Source organism: Odontesthes bonariensis, chromosome 20, assembly GCF_027942865.1.
Source record: "Odontesthes bonariensis isolate fOdoBon6 chromosome 20, fOdoBon6.hap1, whole genome shotgun sequence".
In the NCBI taxonomy this organism is placed as follows: Eukaryota; Metazoa; Chordata; class Actinopteri; order Atheriniformes; family Atherinopsidae; genus Odontesthes; species Odontesthes bonariensis.
Genome location: NC_134525.1, coordinates 13,038,142 through 13,064,369, shown reverse-complemented (window position 1 = coordinate 13,064,369; position 26,228 = coordinate 13,038,142). Strand labels below are relative to the sequence as shown.

Below are 26,228 nucleotides of genomic sequence, written 5' to 3'. Positions count from 1 at the left end.
GCAAACTATTCAAACTATGGTTTACTGAGGAGATGATAAAACAGACATGGACAGATATTTTGGTTGGCTTTCTGAAAGCCAACAAGCCTTCATCTGTGACCGAACTGAGTTGTTTGACACTGGCTACAGAGGTGAGGACATTTTTCGATCCTAAGCATCTTGACGTTGACATGAACAATTCTGATTTGATGCGGTGACAAAACATTCTTGAGGAATTGAAGTCTACACAAAGTTAAAGCATAATAAATCTTGATTTCCCAGCCTCAGTGGAAAGTTGAATTTATAGTTACATTATGTTCAACTGCAGTAAAACACCATAAAAGAAGAAGAAGAAACAGAAGAGGAGGAAACACATAGCTCCAAGGTTGTGCCAACATACTGTGATATTTGGTGTGATGGAATGGAGGAAGACGGAGCTTAGCATCAAGTGATAAAAAAACATTTGAAAAAAAACATCCAAGATCACATTGGTGAAACCGAAAAGCCCGCACCAGATAAGACGCTGTAAACAAATTTGCCTCGTAAAAATGTATTATAATGAGGAACCACTTTCACGCTCCAACTGCGAGAGATGTCAGCTTTTAAAGATAAGGTGTCACAAAATCCGTGGTACATGGTGTAGAGGATCCAAATGTGGAACAGCTGGAAAACGTAGAATTAAACTTAAGATACAAATAACTAAACAACACGACAAGGGAAAAAATCCAGGAGTCCAAAGCTACAACCCACTAAAAAAAGCAGAAAAGTAAAACAAAGAAATAAGAAATAATTAAACCACAGAAAAGATCACAAACTCAAAACCATGGAGCAACTAAGAAAGTAAACATAAATCAAGACTAAACAAATACTAATAATAAAACCATTGACTCGGAAACACAAACAACCACAGGTCATGACATCCGGACATACAGCTGCGGACAACCACAGTTTCACCAGTTGATCAAGTTCTTGGAGTAACCTCTCCTGTCACAGTCATCATAAACAAAAATTGAGATGCATCTTTTGCTGCTCTGAGTCATTAACAACTGCTAAATCATAACTAATTCAAAAACTTTTTAACATGTCATGTTGATAATCATCTGATTTAAACATTTATACATTTACACCATGCTGTTGTAGACTCTTGTCATCCAGGTCATGGTAATCCTGAATACTTACACAGAGGGCAACAGGACTTATTTTTAAAACTGATCACCTCTTGTCCAAAAGGCTTCTTCAGTTCTGACAGACAAGTGGAAATTTTCAGGCTCTTAAGCTGTCGTTGGGATAATCACACTGTGAATTTCTCAACAACAGCCTTTTAATTCTAATCACATTTGCAGGAGTTCGACGCAGCACAAGATAATTGAGTCAACCCTAAAAGTATGTGCTTCCCTGGAGCGCCTGAAGACTGAGAAATTGCACTTAACAACTTTAGTTTCCCGTCCAGCAACTTCTCTCTTTACAGCAAGACACTTTCATGATCATGGACACACGCCGTGGTAGACGGACGCTGACGATGCTGTAGAGGAGAAAGGAGAGAAATTAGACAAGTAGGAGGTGTGGCCTTTGGAAAACAAAGGACACACCTTTGTTTTGCAAAGGTGTGGCCTTAAGTCACATGACTCTGACCTGAATTAGACTTGAGTCACAGTTATGATAACTTCAGACCCGGCTTGAGAAAATAAAAAAAGACTTGGACTACAACACTAATGCCTCATGGCTTCACTTGGACTTGAAAGTACCAGATACTTTCGCCCTGGGGTCCTCTGTCACCAGGCAAAGGGCTCGTACCAGACTGCAAGTAGTAGGCTGAAGAAAAATAAATCAATTAAATATAAGACAACAGGCACCATTTGTACTGCAATGACACTGAACACAGCATGTCAGCACAACTGCATCTTCTGGGCTAAATAGCAGTCATTGAGATCCACAGTTCACAGGATTTTATGTCCTTGGTGAATCAGGAAGAAAGTCAACTCCTTGTAACTGTTTGTTTAAAACATCTCTGCCGGCATACTGGATCAAAGTGAACCCTGGATGTTGACACATGAGAGCACTGAAAATGGCTCCCTTTTTCCCAACAACATTCAGTATCTGTGGGAAGCCAGATTTTCTGCTCTGAATTAAACAAAACTGAGTTCATCGTAAAAAATTTTCTTATTATTGCAACAGCCTTTTTGTTATGCTGTTTATAGATAAGGAAGAAGAGGTTATGTTTGCAAACTTGACACTTAATTGGAGTATACAGTATCTAGCAGAAATAGCTTGCCATACTGGCTACACCTTGTGTTTCAGGGATGGCAGACTTGTAAGGTTTGCTTTGTTTGCTTTGCAGCCCCCTTCTTTGTGCTTTTTTGTCAGATGTTAGTTTGGCTACCATTTGAAAGTGTGCGCTAATCAACCCCCAAAAATTGGCTGAGGTTGTTTGTTTTATTTCTAGACAAACCTTCGAGATATACAGTTGTTGTAATGGCTCCAAGTTTTGACTCTTTATCTCTTCGTTTATCTCTTATGTTTCTGTTGTACATATTATTAGCCAGCTGTAATGTAAGTGGTCACCAGGACAACAAATTCACATGTAAGGTCTTCCATGAGACCATATTCCAATTTTTGGTCCTTTTTCTCATCAGTAGCAAAAGATATGGCCAAATGTAGTGTATCAATGCTTTTTTAGGAATTATGGATCTTCTAACTAATGACAAGCTTCTGCTGCAGACATGACAGTTTAGATGCAGAATCTGATGATAGAGAGAAAGACACTAAAGACAGCAGAAAAGTAATGTGAAAATGCCCTAACTGACTCAATGCCCTAACAGTGACACTGGTTCTCAACATAGGCAATGATCAAGCATTAATTTGCATTAAAAATATGTGATGCGAATGTATGCAGAGGGAAATCATAGAAAACAGGCAAGAGCTCAACAAAATTCTGAGTAAAGCAAATGTTTATTTTTGGCAAGAAAAGGAAAAAAAAACAAAACAACAATAGAATAGAATAGAATGTGACGATACATAAAGGCTTCTGCCCAACCAGCCTTTCCAAAAATTCATTCTCTTGGCATTTTTCCTCATGACAGCTTTCATTATTCACTCATTATCCCCCAGCAGAGAGCGATTCGTGAACACCGTAGTGACAAATGATCACAGACATACCCACACGAGTTCAGCCAGATGGATGATGTTAACCTACAATGGATGCAGTTTGGAAAGGCAAATATTAAAGCACCCCATTTCAAACATAAACACCCAGAAACCTCTTTAAACAAGAACTAAAGTAAACTGTCAAACATTCTCAGTGCTGGTTCTACTATGTTATTTAATTGAACCTTTTCTCTGTGTCTTTTTGAGCACGATATGTTCCCTGTTTTGTAACCGTCTTCAGTTGTTCTCCTTTTGTTTGACATTATGTGTTACAATATGATATAAATGTCTTTATTCATACTCTGACATGTAGGGTAATTGAACTCTAACAGGATAGGTGCAGTAGATATTTTCTGTTATGGAGACTAATATGATGTGTTTGGTTGTGGCAAGCCAACAATGCTGGTGGTTGTTATACAGGGCCCCTCTGGGATTTCTCCTCCCTCTTCCTCTCTCAGTCATTGTCCCTTTCTTAACATGTATAAATCTTCTAAACCCTCTCCTTATCTGGAGCTGGGTTTCTATTCATCACAGTGTGTCTTACAAATTATTATTAATACATAATAGTACTGGAAACCGAAAGTTTACATAGATCTGTGACTCAAAAACCCCCAAAAGTTTCGATATTCCTCATGCAAAGCTTTTTTAAAATTTATCTATAGATAGATACCTTGATGGACTTCCCTCATAGAAATTCCAGTGTGGTTTCACACACAGTGGTTTCAGTGTACTAAAGTAAAAAAACAGGTAAGTGAATGGTAAATACACAATAACTAAAACATCACACAATGTAAAAAACAAAAAATATTGGTTTATATATTGCTGTTTAATATATCAAACAGCAATATTGATATTGCTGTTTAATGTGTTTATAAAGGTGGTGTCTCTTAATTCCTGTATGGATTTTTATGTTATATTTCAATTTTGGATGCCTTTTTTTCCTCCTTTAAAATTGTGATCCTGTCATAACCTCCTGGTGCAAGATCCATCACCGTGGAAACCCAGGACGGAGGATGCAGAAAATGGAGGATGAAGCTTGCTTGTTTCTTTGGCACTGAAATGAAATTTTTCCTCATCCACCATGTTGGGAGGTGTTAATGATGGTGTTTTGGGCTATTACCAGACAGTTTAAGGTGCATGTCACCTCCTGATGGACAGGTGTAACTATGGACTGTCTAAAATAGATGGATGTATCCACTCTGACATTTCCTTTTGGTGTTTGGACTCATGTCTTAGGTTCAGCTATTTGGCCATCAACCTTATTGCTCCTTTGGAAATGAGCAAGCTGTCTGAAAACTGCAGAAACTACACGCTCCCACTCAGTAATGAACACAATGTAATTCTGCCTTTAGCACACCCTGCTTCAACTTGTATTTACCTTGAAATGAGACCACAATAAAGAAAATAAAAATCACGGGCTATTAAATAAAACATAAACACATTAAGGAAACGTTTACTAAGGTTATAAAACACATTGTTTATCTCCTGACTTGACTACAAGGCATTTAGGCTTGCTTTACTTTATTAAATGGGCCCTCTTGGTTTGTCCATCTTTTTTTTATACTGTTTTTTGATGTTTGAGATGATTAAAGTTCTGAATGTGCTTTAAATCTCACTCATTTTGTCAGACATTTAAAAAGGCATGTGCAAATGATTATAGGCGCATGGCAACAAGATGATTATGCTATTGGCATATAGTGGTAAACTCACTATGAAATCTTTCCACTGCTGCGTGTGGTGAAACTTTAGTTTCAATTTAGATTTTCCAACAGATTATGTCCGTAGCTCTGTATAACTAAGTACTGACTAAATAAAAAAATACCAATCCTGCTCAACAATAGGCCAATCTAAGGCGAAGATAACACTGCTGACATTTTCTTGTATCTACCTAGATTTTAATGGCCTTTCCGGAATGTTGAGAAACTCATTCCAATAACAATAACTTTGGCCTTAGCCTTCGTCATTTGCCTTTATAATGAATCATCCTCAATAGAAACCTAATTAAAACTCAGTTCACGGAGACTGCAAGTGTTTCAGCTTAAAATATGCATGCTTAGTGAACATAACTCATAACTGAGAGTTGCACCGTCTTTGCAATTGAAACAGACTGAATTTATTTGAATTATTGGAACTTGTCCCAGCGGCCATCAGGCAAGAGGCGGGGTACAACCTGGGCTCGTCCCTAGTCCAACACAGGGCCAGAGAAGTACATGCAGTTTTAAAATTGAATTAACTGCAGTAGCAGTGGATAGAACCGGCATTGTATGACTGAAGCTAACAAGACCACAGATTATATTAACGTGGTTTAAGAAAACAGATAAGTTGCCGTCACTCATGATAATAATGCCATGCAGTGGCTGTATCACACTGTGACAGTGAGAGTCACCAGGGGTTGTTCATCTCGCAGAGTGATAGTTTAGCAGTGTTTTAAATGAAATGTTTTTATGAAGCAGACTCACCACATGGTGCCGTTTGCCTGACGGGGGCGTTGGGAGTAAAGGCCGGTTATTAGAGCCTCGACAAAGTATAATCTGTAAACAAGAATAAAACAAGTGCACAGCCGTGCCTCAACTTGCTCCTTTGTGAGCTTTTCACAGGATCTTTCAGTACTAATGGGCTTTTCCAGCATCATAAATGGCAGCTTGGACTCAGTAGAAACAACCTGAAAGGACCTATTGTGAATATCACACATCTGGGGTTTTACAATACACTGTATGTTTCCTATGAAAATAATTTACTTAGGAACACACTCTGTGTCATCTGTGTGACCCAAATATAAAAACTGTGTTGTCACATATTAAATGTATATTCAAAGAAACTCTTCAATGAATTTGTGTAGCTGAATAAAACACTTTTAGAGTTATGTAAAGCTGTCATGTTGGGAAAAAAAATGGGGGAGGACAAAAAACAGCATCATAAATGTTTTACATTACATTTGTGTAATGCAACATATTTGTATTGCACAAGATTTATTGGAATTTGCTCAGTAAACCCACCCTGTGAGGTGTGGGTGGTTTTAATCAACTTGTGATTCGTCGCCCTGCTTTAAGGAGCTGCTCAGCCACTTTAATTAATCTCATTAGTGCGACAATCAAGGAGATTTTAAAGCTCCCATGAGGATCAGATTCTGCTTTTCCATTTCACGATGCTCAACTTGGTAGCAGAAGTAAAAAAAGTACTGTACCTGTAAGAAGCATGGCTGCATTCAGTTTTCTGAGGAAGTCAGTTTCAGCTCTGCAAATACTGCAATAATTCAGGGAAATTCTGAAAAGGAGGTACTCCTCCGAAACAATGAGCAGGTAAGCATGCCGATAGCACCAAACAGTCATCATCATGGATGAGAAAGAATCGTGATCCACTGGGCTAAACCTGCTGTAAACGATTACTAAAGCATGATTCTCGAACTATGTACTGCCTCCTGAGTGCTCCACCCAAGGCATCACACAGAGTCATGTTTTTATTTGCAGTATAAGGTCGGTAAGTCAACACATTGACTCTTGCCATTGGTTTGGTGTGTCGGGGCATAAAGTCAGAACTGTTCAATGTTAAGAGGTCAGAAGTTTTAAATAGCTTCACAACCCCTGCACAATAATTAAGGTTGCTTGTTGTGACCACCCACCCCCTAATTAGTGACGATTGAAATCTCATATAAACACTCAGCACAATCTATTGTACACCAGATTATATTACTGGTACAGGTTATGTAATGAATAAGCCATCACCCGGTCTAATTGTATGATTCTTAAAATATTTTTGCCCTCACCACTGTCATGACCCAGGTGCAGACACGGATGAGAGCCAAAATAAAGTTAAAGGATTTATTTTCAAAAATATAAACAAAAGCGCAGCAAAGGCTGGAGTACTGAAAAACTAAACTGAACATAAAACTAAGAAAATAACAAAACAGACTGAAATACTTGCTGCAAGGATTGACGAGGGAAACCATGGACCAGGGGCGTAGGAACAGAAAATACAGACATAGAATACAAGGAATACAGACCAGGATTTTAGACTAGACAAGACAAGACAAGACAAGGAATACAGACTAGGATTTTAGACAAGACAAGACAAGACAAGACAAGGAATACAGACTAGGATTTTAGACTAGACAAGACAAGACAAGGAATACAGACTAGAATTTTAGACAAGACAAGACAAGACAAGACAAGACAAGACAAGACAAGGACGAGGACGAGGACGTATAGGACAAGGATCCAGCGAGGAGTGGGGGAACAAGAAAGACATATACTGGGGAGGTGATTACTGGAGCAGGAACTGGTGGCTGATTAGTAACGGGTTGCAGGTGAGAGTGAATGAGAGCAGAGGGCAGGAGACAGACTGAGGAGAGAGAGATGGCAGAACACAGGGGGCGAGGGAGAGCACACTAACTAACACAAAGAATGAACAATGACTAATAAAACATAGCTGAATACTGATAAACAGAACTAAGGTGAAACAAAGACTGAATCTAAATACAGAAAACACTAAGAGTACTGAATAAAAATAACACCAACAACCAAGTCCAAAAACATAACCAAATACCCAGATCCTGACAACCACCAGATACTATCCTGAGAAATCCTCAAAACTGAGTTGTTATGAGTGATTACATTAACTGGTGTAAATGAGCTTCCATATCAATCCAAAAGATAGGTGCATCTCTCTTTGTTATCGCCACCTCTGATGTTCGACTCTCCGCAGGTGAACCTGTAACACGCTTGACTTTAATGTCAGCATTGAGGAAGGGATACAGCTTGAAATGCGGAGCTGGACACAGAAGCCGACGGGTTCAGGAGTGACAGAACAAACTCATGTCGCACAGCCCCTTGTTTACTGCTTTGGGTACACTGTCTACACTTAGGTTGGACACAACAACAAGCGTGTGAAGAAAGAAAGGTGAGGTTTATTCTGAAGCTCAAAAAAACAGAGGGGGGGAATTATGTTAATTTGCTGCACAAGTTCTCCAACATGTAATTCTCACGGGGGGCTGCCCACGCAATGACTTGGCCTCCAATCGCTCTATTATCATAGTAATCAGATCACAGCAGGTTAAATGACGTTGTAGATAAATCAGGTCATCGCATCAGAAAACACAAGAGCGTATACCAACAGAAACATAATCTAATCCTCGTTTTGTTTCGTTATTTTTTTCTAATAAGTTTTCATGTTGTTTTAAATTCTAATGGTGAAATGGCCTTTATCAGGTAATCTGTTTTTTTTAACCCTTCAGTAGGTGATAACGGTTTGTATCTGTCCCGTATAAGATATTTTAAAACCATGAGATACAGTGGGTAAGATATGATTGAGGCATTATTCATTTTTAAACAGAACAATTTGGTTTGATTCCCTGCAACTTCGTCTGATAAGTTTGGATGCTTTTTGATACAGCTTGTAACATTTCTTGAATATAGATATCTATTTTCCATTGTAATTCAAACAAGCTATTTAAAAAAGTTGGGAATTGTTTAACTACCTTCAACTAGATATAGTTAATTTAATTCCTGAGGATTACTATAATTGCAACTTTAAAACAAAACGGGAAAATGGCTTTAATCCTCATTCTTTACTTTGATATATAAGTCTGGCGGATAATTTTCAGCAAAAACTTTCTAATTGGCATCTTTTAAAGTATATAGTATTATGCTGCAAAGCTGTTGTTTTCAACCACATTGTAAGATAATGGACCTTCAGTAAATATTTGGGCAATAGATGCTGTAATTACCTCCTACCTCACTGAGTTTTGCTTAAGTTGCAGTAGCAAAAAAGTCTTTAACATCAGTGACCATGTATATCATGTGTGCTATTGCCCTTGCATCTGCTGATTCACAGATTATGACATATTTTATTCAACCGAGGGGTCCACATCCTGATGTAAATACACCTTTAATGTTTAATTCATGTTCTGGTTCATATCAAGTGGACTCCATGACCTTTAGTAGTTTGACATACTGTGCAGGTACAAACAAACTTCGAGGCTACATATAAAACAGGCATGATACGTTTAGACAAATCCATGGCAGTGGGGCAGCCGTGGCCTAGTGGTTAGGGAGGTGGACTTAAGATCAGAGGGTTGCAAGTTCAAATCCCACCATTACCTCTCCCTACACCTCTATCCATGGCTGAAGTGCCCTTGAGCAAGGCACCTAACCCCACATTGCTCCAGGGGCTGTAACCAATACCCTGTATCTAAATAGCTGTAAGTCGCTTTGGATAAAAAGCGTCAGCTAAGTGTAATGTAAATCCAATTATACATATGGAGGATTGTTATTGTTTATATTGGAGCTGAAATAGTAACAAAAGAAAAAGACGTGTTGACAGGTGGTGAAGACTGTTAAAAAAAGGACCAATCTCTATTTTTAAACAATAAATATAGGACCTTCTTTATGTGATCGAGACTCGTACATTTCAGCCTCACCTGTGGGAGTGCAACATCTACTGAAGCTTGACATAATGATGACGGATGCTTGGCAGTGTGAACCCTGATGAAATTATTTCTCTGCTTTTCAAATGATGCAGCGGCCAGCTTCACACCGCTTGCTCTCATGAACACAAAAGTCTTGTGATTTATACTCAGGAGCTGCCCAAACGCATCAGTTGTGTTATATATCACAGTGGAAGCCATTTATTTATTTCACCGCCTGTAGCTTGTGGAACTACAGCCCAGTTTGTCTTCTTATTAACTACAGTATGCATTATGTTCTCGATCACACACACACAGGCAGCAGAGGTAACAGACCATTTCAGGTCATCGCCGGTGTCCTTCACTGCTGTTTGACTTAATTTTCCGGTGATAGATCTCGATGCTGGCCTCAGAGGATGCAAGTATTATAAAGAGAAGTAAATGGATTAAGGGGATTCTGGTAGATCCATCGAGACTGCTTCCCAGTCAAAAAACAACAGACATCAGAAGAAAGGATTACGAGAGAGGATGTTGCATGCAGAAGGGAAAGAGTGGACACAGGAAACAAGAAATGCAGAAGCACATCAGAGAATAAGAGGTGAAGGGCACACCATGACAGTGTCACAAAAGGAGAGAGTGAAAAAGAGGGAGTGTGTGGAGGGGTAATTATGGCAGCAAAGAGAGTGCATGATGAGAGAGAGCAGGTATCAGCAGGTGTGGGGTGCGGGTTGCATGCCATAAACACATTCATATTGAAATCCAACGAGTCACAAACCAATCATATCATTATTTCACCCATTTTTTCCCTGTGGTCTGAGATGCAGTTTGTGTGCATAAACTGTGCTGTATCACCCCAGTCTGACCAGAAAATGTGTGTTTGGAACGTTTGTCTATTTGTTCGAAATGTAGTGGTGTCACAGTCCGTAGTTGTGCAAAGCCTACCCTGGTTGTTGTTTTCTGTCTTGTGAAATGACACGGACATCCATCGTGGTGGATGAATAGTAAAATGTATACACCATAACCAAATAAACCTTTCTTACACTGTGTAACCATGTATTATGAAACATCAACACCTTACCAAGTCCATTAATTCTAAACCTTGCTGCTAAAGTGTGGAAAATTCACAAAAATCTAAAAACTTCCTATTGGTGCTGATGCCATCCACCATGACATTCAAAGTTATTCAGTAGGAAGTGCGGTTTGTGTGTTCAACATGATTCGTGTGTTTAACGAATTGGGCAGGACTCAGCAGACAAAGATCCAGGAAGAGGATATTAATATTAATATAATGTTATTAAAGTGACTTAAACAAAAGCTATGACGGTTTCCAAATCTTTGCCACCTAATTCAAAGTACCAAATCTTAACCATGTCATTTTAAATGCTAACTGCAACTCTACTAGTTTGTGATGTGTAAAACAACAAAAAAAGAATAAAAATAACATTTCAAAGAAAAGTCACTTGAAGACACTGGTGGTTAGGACAGAACTTGTCAGCTTGGCAGTCATGTGATCAAGTAGGACGTGATGTGCAGATGAAGAACGTCAGCGTGCTAACGAAACAAAATAAGCTGAATCTTTGTTAAGAGCAGCTTTTTTTTTTTATTCAAAGGACCCTCCAACTCCTCCTTCCATATCTCATCGTCCCTGTGCCTTAAGAGGGGCCCTGAATAACACTACAGGAGCTCCTTTAAGATGGCAGCTGGCAAACACCAAGATAGCAGAATTCAAGGTGCATTTGTCCCAAAGAAGCTTCATGGTTCCACTTTATGTGCAGTGATTGCACTCAGATGTTGCCAAAGTAACATCATTAATCAACTTTGCCAAAGTAAGAAGCTTATTGTCTTAGTGCACTTATTAAGGCTCAGCAGCATGGAAAATCAAACAGATAATGCCCTCGTCAGCTTTCCCGTTGAAGGACACATAGATTAGGCACGTAGTTTACCACTTGCATATAAAATGTTGACCTTGTCTTTCTTTGTGCATTTGTGTGTGTGTGTAGATGTGACAAGCATTTCTGGACATACAGTATTGTACCAATTACATTACCAGAAAGATATTCCCAAATGGATGGGTTCATGGCACAGTATATATAGTCAGTGGGGGGTGTCCAGCATGGATAAGGCTTTTAGCCTTCACATCCTCAATTTGTTGGATGGAGAGAAAAATAGGTCAGAGGAGGATCAGCTGGCTTGAACTGTTTGTCAGCTGAAATATATTTATATGAACCCTGAAGCTATTTTGACTTACTTCCGCAGAGTGTGACTCATAGCCTTACATTTTAATTCTTGCATTGGCCGATGGATTATGGTAATCTTCTAACTTTAACAACTATGTTCTGTATGAGGCTGCAAGAATAAACTGAGCTGCTGTAATATTGAGCTTACTTTCATTTGGCTTTTTTCTGTCTTCAATTTACAGCCAGAGGAAGCAGATGCACATTTTAATGAATAGCATGCATCATCACAACACAGCATTATTTGCCTCTTATGAAAGAGCTAGATCAGCACTTCTGCAGAAACGTATGCAAATGCAAATTCCCAGCTGCCTGGTGATGATCCTTCGAAAGCAAAGTTCCAAATGTTCGTGCTGACATGTTGGTTCCTTACAGTACTAAGCTCAGTCAAAATAAGAAGGCATGAAATCCTATTATATACTGTCTAGAGACATCCAGTATCTTTGCAACTTCTTCCACATGATCCTGCATGTATTCTCAATTTTTAGACCACCAGTGACGACAAATGTATTGAATAATTCATTGCAGATATTGTAATGCCCTTTTAACTACACTATGGGTAATGTAGATTGACTTGATTAGCAGAGTATCTGCACTATGCAGTGCAGGACACACATACTGAGAGTTAGCGAATAATAGGCAGTTACACCTGCTGTAACACATGATCATTTGATTTGAAACCCAGAACAACAACAGCCAGGCTCAAAATGACACAGGTACTGACTCTTTACACGTTTACCAAGATACCTCAAGACATGATGGTTTCGGAAGAACATCACATCCGTCAAATTATTTAACTGCTTTTCCTTAAATGCTGTGGTCATAGAAATCAGAAAAAGTCAGTGATATCAACCATTTAATTATGAAGGCTTTGTTTAAGGTTACATTTGCAAAAGCTTATAATTTAAGTTGAGGGTAATCTACACTGAAATGATAGTAAGTCAGTGTAAAGTCTGCTGAACAGGACAGCCCTGTCAGTACTCGTTATTCATCATTTAATCAGTATGTCAATACCCTCCTCAGAGACGACAGTCACTCTCGACGACAGAAATTTGCTTGTGATTTCCAGTTTCCAAAAAAGAGATACACATTTACTGGTGACCAGACCTACACATATGCAGAGGTACCATTGTACATGAGCATATTTCTCAGTGCAATGTAATGATTTTCTTTAGCAAAGTTTTTCAACAGGTTCCTAGAATGTTTCCCAAAAAGGTTTCACACATATATGGATAGGTTGATTTATGATTTCTTTATACTGTGAAAAATAAGTTGTATAGACAGACAGACAGATAGCAACTTTCTACTAATTATAATATCCATCCATTTTCTATAACTGTTGATCCAATTCAGGTTCGTAAAGGTCCCGGAGCCTATCCCAGATGTCATCGTGAGAACGGTGGGGTACACCCTTGACGGCTCACCTATCCATCGCAGGCCCTAATTATAACACAATAATAAACCTCTACTCTTTATTGGCAGAAAAAAACGTTATACAGAATAATATAATCTAAAAAATATAATAATGTAAATACAGTACATAAAAGAAGAAAAACAGAGTACAGAAACAGTGTGCAATTTTGACAAGCTTTGAAAGTCAGTATTTGGTTTGATCATCTTTATTCTTCAGCACAGTCTGAACCATCTTAGACATGCCATCTTGAAATTGCCTTAAGTAGTCCTCAGTTATGGTTCTCCAGGCTTCTTGAAGAACATTTCAAGGATCTTCCATGGATGTCGGCTACATTTTGTTCCGTTCTGTGTCAAGATGATCCCAAACTGCTCCAATGTTGTTAAAGTCCTGGCTCTGGGACATTTTCATCACTCCTTAATCAAGCGTCATTGATTTTCAGTCCAGTTTGTGTCATTTGGCACAGCTCAGCCTTTTCTCCCCATTTCCCACTCCTTAAGAATGGCTTCTTGACAGCCACCCTTCCGTAGAGACCATTTCTGATGAGGCTTCGGCAAACAGTAGATAGATCAACTGAGGTGTCAGGCTTTGCAGGATTTTTTTACTCTTTCATAAGGACCACACATTCAGATACTGTTCATCTGCTATGAATCATTTTTAGGACTAAGCTTCTTTCGTTCTTGATTTGTCCAGTTTCCTCAAATTTCTAGACACACATCACATTATGCTGAAATATGCCAAATTATCCACTAATAACTGTTTGAGAATCCTATTTTTTGCTGCAAAAATACTATTCTTTCTCTATGGCATTTTTTTGCTAGATGTAACTAACAAAATTTATATTCTTTAAATATTTGGTCTGCAGCATTAAATGGCTTAACAAAGAAAAGAAACACACACATTACAATAGAAAAAAGTAAAATACAAAGACTAGGCTTGCAATGAGTGACAAAGAAGCCAAAAGTCAAAAGAATAACCTAGAAAGACCTTCAGAAAGCAACTGCTGCTCAAGACCACTTAGATATGAGAAAGTGACTCTTTTGATGCAAAATATAAAGAAATGAGATGCGGCTCAAGACTTTCAAACAGTACTGTAGATATGTTCTATTTTCAGAAGTACAGGGGATTATTATTCTGGTATATGTTTGTCGAAAGATGTGGCAGTTCTAATAAATACTGACACTATCTCTGTGTATTCAGCTAATTCATCTATTGTCAGCTTCTGTCGGGGCTGGTAAGCACTTCACACATGCTAAACAGAGATAGTGAGAGCTGATAGATTCAGCTCAACTTCAACAGACCTTTTTGGTTGATTTCTATTGGTTATTTACAGTCCTCAGCTCTTTATAACTGATAAATACAGATAATTCTACATAAATATCTTTAGCCACATTCAAGGACAAAGGTGGACAAGAAAAGAGTGAGTAAAGAACTGACTTTATCCTCAAATTTTATACTCAGAGATATCTGACAACACTGTGGGCACAGAATCAGAACTTAATTATCAAAACAGGATTTTGCAACACTTTGGAAAATTGTAGATGCAAATAAGTTCAAACGGTTGGAGGGCAGCAGGCCGAAGTCCAAAAATGGGTTGAGATCAATAAAGAACATTAGTCAGTCAGAAACAGAGATTGTAATGCTATGCCAAGGCAGCTTAATAGACAATCTGACAGCAAAGGTTATTGAGGAGCTTGGTCTCTCTTTTTCTCAAACGCAATAAGAGTGAAAAGCCACTAGCTCAAAACTATGATACAGGCAGGGTGAAACACCAGGTTGTCATACCAAGTTGTTTTATTATTTACTGACAGAAAATAATTCCTACCAGCTTTAAATCCTCTCATGTCCCAGGGCTCTCTGAGTGAATGCCCCTCTGAGTCACTCTGGTTTACCTCATTTGCCTTATTTCACAACACCTCTGACCTCTGGATCTTTTCCTTTTGCTTGGTAAAGTTCCCACACTTTCCCCCAGCTGTCCAACCATCTGTCATTTCAGCTAGGAAAGATTTGCAAAGTTATTACCTTGCCCCAGTGAGCAAATGGACAAATCACAGCTATTTTGTCAAACTGCTGTAAGTCATTGATTCGAGTCAAACTCGACCTGAGACTTTTACACAGTAACCAATTTCTGTTTTGTTTTTCAGTATCTGTATGTTCTTCTCTTCTACATGACTAAATGTATGATATGGCATACTCTACAACTGTCAGTGACTGTTGCCTCCATATCCACTGCTGGGATGTGGAGAGCATTTTTATTGTATAATTTGATATTCCGATGCCCACACAAATAATAATACAAATGTAGATACCCAATCGCAGTCACACACCCACACAATGTTCATTTTGTCAACTGATGGCTGGCATGTTATTGCAGATGCCGTTTAAGTCCATCAGAAACCTCTCAACTGGTTAAACATATGCCTCTTCAAAAGCTCAAATCCACAGCAAAGACAATATCTCTGACACATTCAACTGCGTCCTTTTATTACTGAGTTATCTTTATGGAAATATTCAGAATAATCCTAACAGCGGACTCAGCCACTTTTCGACCAAGAATATAAAATCTTCTCTGGGGGTTTGATAAAAGTCAAGATTTATTAGAGACCTTAGAAATATCCACAAGGGTGCTAGGATTCAGAAGCTATTTGATGAGGCTGTCTAGTCTTCTGTACATTTCTTCTGTCTTATCTGGTCTATAGGGTCAAAGTTCAGTGGCAAAAAACCACTGGCAGGTATATTTACTGCATACCTGCCCATGTTACGTGAGAAAGAATCTCATAAGGAATTCAGAGAGCGGCTGGTGAAGATGTGCCTCATCAGCTGAAGGAGAATTGTGTGCACACTGGAGCAGCTGCATCCAGCCAGCATCAAAGCAGCAGACATAGCGACTTTTGATGCCGACACAAAGGAGGAAGACAGGCGAGCTGTGTTTGAATTCATGGTAAGATTTGAGAGCTATAGAAATGTGAAACATGGAAACTAATGTCTTCAACAATAAAAGGATTACACCCAAAAACAAAAAAGTGCCACAGTGAGTTGGAGAGTCTTTGTAAAACTCTCTTTATAATGTCAGTCTCTTCTCCCTAGTGATGTCTCTCAGAAACAATATCCTGTGATATTCTCATTAGCTTTTATTGATCTGAGAGCCCTGCTCTTAGATTAGAAACGTAACAGACAATAACTTTTTCCATGACTGAAACTAAATACTATTCACACTGTGTGTATATGCAACACAAAACCACATGTGTTGATGAATGAACAACAAACATCAGTTTTCCTTGTGTAGATGAACAAAGGAAACATGATTCAACATAAGGCACGGTGGGGAGAAAAGGAAAAACAGTAAAGCCATTAAGCTGAGACATTTGATTGAATGATCATGATTTAGGCGTCAGTTTTAAAATGTGATCCGGATATATTAATCGGATCCTTTGATCGGATCCTTTACATCTTGTATTAGATTTAAGCATGAAGTGAGGCTACCTTTTGTCTCACAAGTTGGAAAACATCCGATCATTTAGATAAAATCCAGTACATGTACTTGTACTTGTAAAAAAAGTACTTGTTTGCATGTACTGTACACCATAACTTTCTACGTTTTTAATCTGTGCAGTCCATCTGCATGTCTGCATCATGGCTTCATATGGACAAATATTGCCTGGTGAAGTGATAGTGAGGCTTCACAAAGATCCAAAAGAATACAGGAAAATCAGTGACCATCAGGAAAAACAGTTGCAGCACCAATCAAAATATCTATAATGAACCATTGTTCATCACAGTGAAAATCAGTATTTCTGCGACAGCTCACACAGTGCAACGAACAATGCAACAATGTCTCCCTCTGTGGAAGGCATTCAAGGGGGAAAAAAACAGCAATTTGGCAAAAAGCTGCTCAATCAAAGAAGCCAGTTTAAGGATTTTCTTTGGTTAGGTTAAATTAAAATATATAAGCTTGGCTCGGGGAGTCAAGCATGATTTGAGGAAATGTGGCCAGGAGGATCATAGTGACCTGATAGTGAGACACAGAGATAGAACTATGATGATTTGCAAAGAATGTTGGGGATATGACCTAGATGGCACTATGGAGAACAATATATAAGCTGACAAGATGGCATCCAGTCACCTGATGCTCAACAGAAGATAAATATTCCAACAGGATGCTGAAATCATAGAGAGCCCTTTAGAAATACAGGTACAATATATAGTCATTTGGCAGACAACATGAACTCTCTCTTTCCGACTCTGGGTCAGCTATCTCAATCACATCTGGTTCTCTCTGATGTCTTTGGCTAAAACACGATTACTTAGTAACTTCAGGACTTAACCAAACTCATGATTCATGATGTTAGTCCCATGATTCAAGAATCATGGGACTATTGGTGACGAAAAACAAAGACTACATGTGTTTCACGCTACATCAACAATTGCTAAGGCGGGCACCTTACATTAGCTGTTAGCATGTTAGTTGACGCAAGTGGAATGACACTGCTGTCTGTGTTCAAATCTGTCAAATGTGCTAGAATTATTGTCAGTCTCAGTTTAAAGCAAAGATTCAGTGACAAAGAAAGTCATTGATCAGAGTCTCAAACCAATAGTCATAGACTGGAAGTGACCTAGTTAACTAATATTTTACAGAAAGTATGTCACCACTGCCATGTGCACATAGCAGGGTGAAATATACTCTGATATTTCTAAAAGACTCAGTCAGTTCCACAGTCACCTCCATCTTTAGATCTGTCTGCAGCTCATATCTTTCAAGTGGCGAACCTCTTTAGACAGGCTGCAGGGCAAATATTAATATTATCAGGGCTCTTTCCTGCTGTATCTTCAAAAAGCTTTTTCCAAGGTTAGCAAAAGGAAGACGAAGAAAAAAAGTGATTTAACTATTGGCCAAGCCACAGAAACACATACACTATATTTTCCTGAGACAGAGAATCTGGGGAAAGAATAGAAGAGAAAGCCTTATTTTAGGTTTTGCTAAAGGGCTGATACAAGTTTTATGGTAAGAAATTGTTGGAATGATAATACTAGGAACATCTTATTAAACTAAATTTTAGTTTGATTTTAATAGAGATGGACTGAAAAATGACTACAGTGTATCCAACAGAGGGAGGCATTAAAACAGAAGAATATTATGCAAAGATAACTTCCAGGATTAAGATCAGAGAGTAAAATTCAACACCAGAACTCGACAGAAAGTTGTAATTATTCTAACACAATGATTGGCAGTACGTCCCACAGTGCATCTATTTTCATCCCTGCAGCACTTTGTCCTCCTTGCTATAATGAAGGGTTTGAAGTTGATGAAGCTTAGATGCATTTGATGTTAAGACCTTTCTTCAAGATTGCCTAATTCAATTTTTATTGACACTGACATATTCTGACATGACTCTAAAGATTTCAAATCCCCGTCCTCCCTTATCCTCTCATTCACCTGTTGCTAATTTCAAATATATTGACTGCTCTGAAAGCTAAAGCCATGAGAATACCCTTTTTTTAACTTTTATTTTAGGTTTACAAATAATTTTATATCTACAATAGAAATACAAACATTTACCTATATTTGTTTATCCCTTTTGACAAACATTTACACAACTACCAATGAGCATGTGTGATGACAAAATAGCACATGTGTGAAGAAACCATTAATGCAAAGGTGTATATTGGAATTTTGCAGAGACATATTCTGCATCTTTTTCCCTGGAAGTGAATGGTATTTTCAGGACAATGCCAGACCTAATTCTGCATGACTTACATGAATGTGGCTTCATACACAGAGAATGTGTGTGCTGGACTGGTTGGCTACAGTCCAGATCTGTTTCCTATTGAAAATGCATGATGCATTATGACCAGGAGAATTCGGCAGTAACAGCAATATAACTACTAACTGCAATTTTGAGTTTGTGAAGAACTCCTCAGAAAACTGCAACATTTAACATTCTCAGTTTGCAAATTATTACAAAGTATCTTATGTCGATGTGTCTACAAGCAATTAGATGTCAGCTTTGGACATGTGCCCAGTTGCACATGAGCAATAAGGATGGCAGGAGGAAGAGCAGTTGATCCTCTAAAAACCCATGTTGGTGCTTACTTTTTAAAACATTTTCAGACCTGTCATTTTTTTCATGAGGAAAGCCATTTACACAGTTACCACATTTCCCCACCTATTTCTTTCATTTGCTCACGGATGTTTGTCATTCCTCCTGTTCCTATGAAGGTCATAAATAACCGCTGAACAGTTTCCTCTTCCTTCAGATAAAGGATATATTTCAGTCTCTCAACTAAGTTGGCAATAAAGCTACTCAGACTCCAGGCTATTAATGCCCCAACCACCTGGAGCTTTACAAAGTTGTGTTCCTGTTTCCTTTTTTATTAGCCCCCAGCAGATCAGACTTACCTTCCTGTCTTCACCTATAACGACAGCACACGTCTCTGTGTTGGCTGGAGGATCTTTCTGGGAAGTTCTGGACAGACTGGAAAGCTTTCAGCAGGCAGGAGATAGGGCTGTCCTGCACGTGCTGCGTCCCTCATCCTGTGGAAACTCCTGCTGTATGATTTCAGAGTGATAGCAGAGAGATAAGAGTCTTTCCAGAGAAGGTTAGTGTGTTCATATATTGACCCAGTATAATCAAGGTCTTTTTGACCCTCTACATGCACTATGATCTTTGTCCAGAGAGAGAGATGTTCTAGGTTACCTGGAGTCTTTTTCTGATTGCATTTGATGATAAATCATCCCTGTTTGTCCTGAGCACACTGGGAAGCAGCTAATTAATTGATTAATTAAGCTGCAGTTAATTCAACTATTTTGTTAGCACAGTGGGAAAATGCCACATAATCCATGTCTCCATTCAAAATTTTGCACTGGTCACACAGGGAAAGAAATCATTGTTTATTGTTCCAGTTAAGAATGTGTGAAAATAGTATGAAATACGTGACCCAGAATAACAGCACTGATGGAGACTATTTCTACTTTTATAGGCTTTATTAAACCTGTAATAAACAGCTTTGACCAAGTGTGGTAATCTTAAACAATGGAAGGAGCCATGAGTCAAGCAGCTAAAAATAGTGTGAAAAAAAATCTGGATGTGTGTCAGCTATTGATACCAGCGCATGTGAAGTTATTTTCTTAAGAGGAAAGGTCAGTGGCGAAAAGCTGCAAAAGGAGGAAGCACCTGCTCTCTTTCACAACACGTGTTTGTTGTGATATCTTTCTGAGTACTTTATTGATATAGTGCATTCCTCAAACCTTAACCTCTGAACACTTGATGCTCCCTCTAACCTGAATCCAGAAAGTCTGAGCCTCCCCTGCAGCTCATATTGGTCCTCAGAAATATAAACACGAAAAGTATGCACTCATGCAACAATTTAAACATAACTAGAGTTCTGTTCATAGCGTGTACCTCCACAGACATAAGGAGCACATGCTCTTATGCTGAATTTATTTGCCATTCTCGCTTAGAATATATGCAAACAAAATATTCTCTGAAGAATACATTTTAGAATATAAAATTGAGTAATAGCTTCCCTTCCTCTCCGAGGATAAAAGGAAACTATTATCATGCCACATTGTGCGGCAGAACTAAAGTGAAATGGCTTTTCAACGAATTAGCACAGCACTTCAGGACAAAGGATTTAAAAAAAGATGTGACATGATCTGAAATAGATCAAAGATATGGTGTAAACACACAAAATGACTTCATGTAGTATTGATTAAGTTATTTCACTATATCTTGCCAGCAGAACTTCTTAGTGCTTAGAGAGAATTTATACATTTTTGTTCACGGTCACTGTCTTTTTCCATTTGTTTGATGCCATCTGACTGCTCCATATATTGATGGTATCTGACTGCTCCTGTAGTCTTTCATAGAAATGGTCAATCTTACTGTATTTTTGATCAGCTCTTACATACTAGCTGCCATGCTTGGTGTAACTGATGCATAAATGTTGTTTGTTGAAACCAACAATTACATTACTTTTGGTGTGCAACCTACAGTGGTTCTTTGAGCTAAATGAAAACACATTTGAAATGATAATGTTAACATGGTAAGTTTAAACATTTAGTTCTATTGTAATAATGAAACACAAAATACTGGTGAGGCTGATGAAACGTTGTCTAATGTAAGTCATTAGACAACGTCCTGACAAGCTGACATGCTTTCTTTACCTTCCCAAAAGCCATAGCACTAGCACAGAGACATTGTTCAGTCAGTTGCAAAACAATAACTTGAAAACTCAGGAAAGAAAATTTGTTTGTTGCCCTTTTCGCTTCCTTTTGTACTTGTTTTTTTCACCCAGTTGTAACGTAGCAACTTGTGCTGAATGCAAGACAGTTTCTGTGCTATAAGCATTAACTCTACATATGCAGCTACTTATGGCTCATTCAGACCAAACGCTGTGTTCTAAAACCCGTTATTTAGAATTAATTGAATTTTCTTGCGACGCACAATAACAGTTTAATGAGAAAAACACATGTGCAGCTCATAGCTCAGCAAGCTCGTGATGCACTACTGTCAAAGTTCAACCGAGTTCAAGTTCAGAACTTTGGCTGCACCACATGGAGGAAAGTTGATTGTGTTTGTATGACTTTGTTGAGTAGCATGAAAACTTTGCAGTTCCTCTGGTCCTGACAAACCTATATTTTTGAAAACGCCACCTTTTAAAAGAATGTGTTCTCTGTTGACCAGTGCACTGAACCCAATTACATGCTTGCTCAGTCTGAAAGGCCAATAGAGGTTCCTCTCCCAGCCAGTTCACAGTCCATTTCCAGACACTGGGAGTTTCCAACGTCATAGATGGAAATGGTGTTACCTGGCAGGGAATCAGCTTGGAAGTGAACAGCCCATATATGAAGCTACTGGCCATTCTACTTAAGTGGTTAGATCTCAAACAATTTAGCTCACTGCAGCCAGTGTTGCCAGTGTGATGTCATATATCGGCCTATGAACTGCCATTTTGAAACCTCAATTTAGCCACTAAGCCTTCATCCTCTTGACTAGACTTGAACAAAAGAATAGTGCTGAGGAGGCATACCTGGAAGATGATTAAACAAAACAAATGGTATGGTTTGGGTCAAGCATCTATTTCTCTATTAAATTCATTTCAGAAGGACCGCAGGCAGACTGATCATAAGGTATAAAAAGTTTGCAATATCATGATGACTGGTGAAAAACATTTGTTGACCTTGTGTCACAAGAGATGTTGATACCATATTTCATTCTGTTTTGTCATCATTTGACTAGCTTGTCAGCAGACTACAGTGAATTACCATGCGGTTTGGCAAGAATTTTTCAGAAATGTCTCATGTGTTCTTTTAAAAAAGTTCGCCCCACATCCCTGCTTTATTTTACGCTGCCACAGTTTTTGGGAGGTTTGCATCGCATTTTGGGATAAATGTGTTTATTTGTGATACGCTCTCACTTTTTTTCCTCAATTGAGGTGGTTGATAATCAGTTTTAACAACAGTAATTCATTGCAGAGCAGATGGGAGCTGAGGCACTGTCCTTCACCCACACAATCCACTAATCCACTAATTTCTAGAACTACAATCAGGATCAATAAATAGTCTAAGTCTGCTACTTCTGTTAAAACGCATTTCTCACTGCCAAGACCTGCTACCTCGCCAGTGTGAGCTTGGGTATTCCTTGTCTGGCAGTGTGGAGGATGCATGTGTTTGGTGCATTGCACTTCATGAACCCATCATGAAAAGCAGACGATATGTAATCATACCATGTACATTCAGTATTATGTGAAAGAATGCCAGAAATAATGTCTTTATTAATCTTATATATTGACGCTTTTCTTTATCAAAGAAAAAAACATCAATAATCCCATCACCAATGTCAGAATATTTCTACATGGTTGTATGGAAGAATCTATAGAATAATGTGATATTCATTACATGTGACTGTACATTGTGTTAATTTTAATTTTTCCCTGTGTCTCCCACACCTCTCTGTCTTTGTCTCACCTGTATGTTTGTGTGTTCATTTCTTGGAGTCATTTGATGACACAACCAGGTGTCAAAAAAATGATTTTCTCACCAGAGCAACTTGAAAAGGTAATGAAAAAAACAATTAAGGCATGGCCTTTGAGTGTCAAAGGCATAGTTAGGATATTTCCAAGATTTCCTAATCTTCGAGGGATTTTGTGCCGTGGCTGTCCCATTGCTGAGCGTACAGGCTAAGGAGCCCACGTTCTAACGCCAAACTAAGACTCCTTCCACGGATGATTAACATAAATATTGCTGTTGAGTCAAAGCAAGCAGATGGGCCCCCTATTCTTGCCTGTGTCAGCTGACTTTCCTCTTCTTATTGATATCATTTCGGCTGTCTTCTCTACCAGCCCCTGTCTCTCAGTTAATTGACATCTTCTCCTTCTCCGAGTTTAAGACAGTGATTTTCCTCTGAGTAAGATGACATCTCCTCTGCAAGAGATTCACAGACTGTTCTTGAGTTAGATGGTGTAAAGTATGTTCTTGATATCGTTTATGGTTCATAGTTACAGAGTCAAATCTCTTAGTTCACCTCCAGAATTAACCCCCCCGGTTGACCTCCTCCCGACCTTGAGTTTTTTTTAAACTATTTTTGAATTTGAATTGAATTAAATTGAATTGAGAATCGGTCTGCCCTGCCTGTCAAGCTTGTCCATCTTCGAGGTCCTGCCTCTGCCACCTCACCTAAGGTCACCTCTTCATCAACTAAAGCCATTGCTACTGACCTCCTGCCCAACCTCCAAATGAGCTCTGTCTTTATCACCACTGGTGCCACTAATCTATCCTGCCAGAAGAGCCCTCTTCCTGAGCAACCTTACCAGTTGGCCTTTCCTTTGGGATGTCCGATGGAGCAATGTTGTCACATTGGCCTTATTCCTCCAGACCAGCCCTGAAGGATGTAGTTTGTCTTCTGTTTTGCTCCCTGGTGTACTGCAATTGGGTCCTCTTTCCTGAACTCCAAAGTGTTGCATGTCAGCACAGCAGCAATGCATGACAGCAGACAGTGATCTGAATTTTGTCAAACTGAAAAAAAAAAGAAAAAGAAAAGAAAGACCTTCACTGTCCAGCTCTGCTCGTAGTAGTTTCTAGAATAGTCCAATATGTTCTGGGAGAAATTCTAGGAAAAGTTCTTGCAACAGTTCCCTTGTTGTTCAAGTGGTAACCGTTGATCTGCTGCAGGTTATCCTGTGGTATTTTCCCCTGACGGTTGTAACCCAACAGTTCTGTCTTTGTCTTTGTAGCTGAAGTGATAGATAAGGGAAGTGGAGCCGCCTGACTGCAGTGGATACTCAAATGCCTCTTCCATGCTCTCTGATCTATATATAATGGCATACACAGGGTGTTCTCTGCCCCATAGCCACAAGGCCAGAGGGTTCTCTGAGACTCTGGCAAACTCAGAACCGTCTCCAGATCATCTTTTAAATCTCTGTATGTTTTCTGGAAGTCTACATAGGTATACAGCCTCCCTTATCGTGTTTCATAACATACAAGATTATATGTTGCCAATGGAATGTAGGGTTGTATGTCACAAAAAACAAACAAAAAAGAAAAACATAATAGATTGTCAATAATTATCACAGGAAGTGGTAACAGAGACCCTAAGAGGCCATTTTACGCCACCGCAGACAGGCGTCTTATGATTTATGAAGCTCTGTATATGTCGACGTGTGTGTGATTACACAGGCTTGTCGATAATCACGAGTACAATTAAGAAGAAACTCTTGTATTGATTACACAAACCTCCACCGGATGTGAAAACAAAGACGCACACAGCATGACTCAATCTTTCAAGCAATTATTTTGCAAGCCATGATTGTATCTAAGTGGATATTGAATACTTAAATTGGAAAGCAAAGAAAGTTTTGCTCCCATTGCCTTCTTAAAGCAGAAGCAAAGAGGTTAATTCATGGCACACATTCAGATAAGCTTCTGTTCCATCTAAAATGATCCATCCCAGCTAAATTGGCTATCTCAGCAGAGTGGAAACTAATCTGGGAGTTTATTGCCACAGCTTTTTCTAAAAAGCTATAACATGAAACTGGAGATTTTTTTTGTCTATATTCTGTGCTTAATTGTGTTTCACAATGTGTTGAATGATGTTGTATATTTGATAAAGTTAAAATTTTTTTTTTTTTTGCAGAGGGTACTAACAAGAACTTAGTATTAAATCACAAGATTTCAGTGGAACAAAGTTGCTCAGTATTGCATATGCTGAAAAATCCTAATTTTCCATCTATATCAGTTTGGTTACAGTTAATCGAACAGGGAATCAGATAAAACATGACTGGAGACTATCTTAGAAGAAAAAGGCTCATATTCATTTGAAGTTTAGCTGTCGTGTACTCAGCTAATATATAAACTTGTTTCGGCCTGTGGACACATTGAGCTTGACTTGGTGGGGGAACTTTTTTCCAGCTCATAGTTTCATCATTGCGATGATTAAATATAGATTACAGAGGGATAAAGATGGATATGGAATACATTCTCTTTTTACAATTCCCATTATGTTTTCAAGCATAATAGGAATGGTCGACTTAAAAAAAACAAAACAGGTCAGCTAAGCTAAAGTAAACTGACATATAACATAATTTGATGATGGGGAGAATACTATAAGGAAAAAAAAGGTGAGCGTTGTTTTGAGTGGTAAAAATAAGTAGCCTAGAAATCTAGACGCCCCTAGCGACCGCAAACTGAATTTGCTCCCGGGCTAGTCTAGTCAGTTGTGGTCATTTTGCGAGGCTGAAAATCGAAACTTAATCAGGCCAATCAAATCGTGAGGAGCGGGGTCGGAGGCCGGGCTACCTAGTGACGACAGAGGTGCGACGTTTCAGTGTGTAGTTCCAGAGAGAACTGCACTTAAGTTTTTCTTGAAAAAAAAGGACGTTTTCGGAGTTTTGCCCACCGGGTACGGTAAAAGTTTAATTTACCAGCTTGTTTTGTTGGTGGGACGACGTATGGGTCTCCACATGGGTCGCGCTGACTACGTAATCCTTCTTCATCGCTCTGATTGGTTTTTGCGCCATCCTATTGCGTGGCATTGAGTGCAGAGGCAACTTAACAGACAACCGT

General features: G+C 38.8%; 1 long non-coding RNA gene across 1 annotated transcript; it reads right to left on the bottom strand.

The window, feature by feature from the left end:
* Positions 1-263: 263 nt before the first annotated feature.
* Positions 264-24,354, bottom strand: LOC142370350 (uncharacterized). Its single transcript, XR_012767848.1, has 3 exons — positions 23,978-24,354; positions 19,566-19,715; positions 264-1,501 (listed from the first exon to the last, which is right to left on the bottom strand). It is a non-coding gene; the product is annotated as an uncharacterized LOC142370350 (long non-coding RNA).
* Between the last annotated feature and the right edge of the window lie 1,874 nt (positions 24,355-26,228).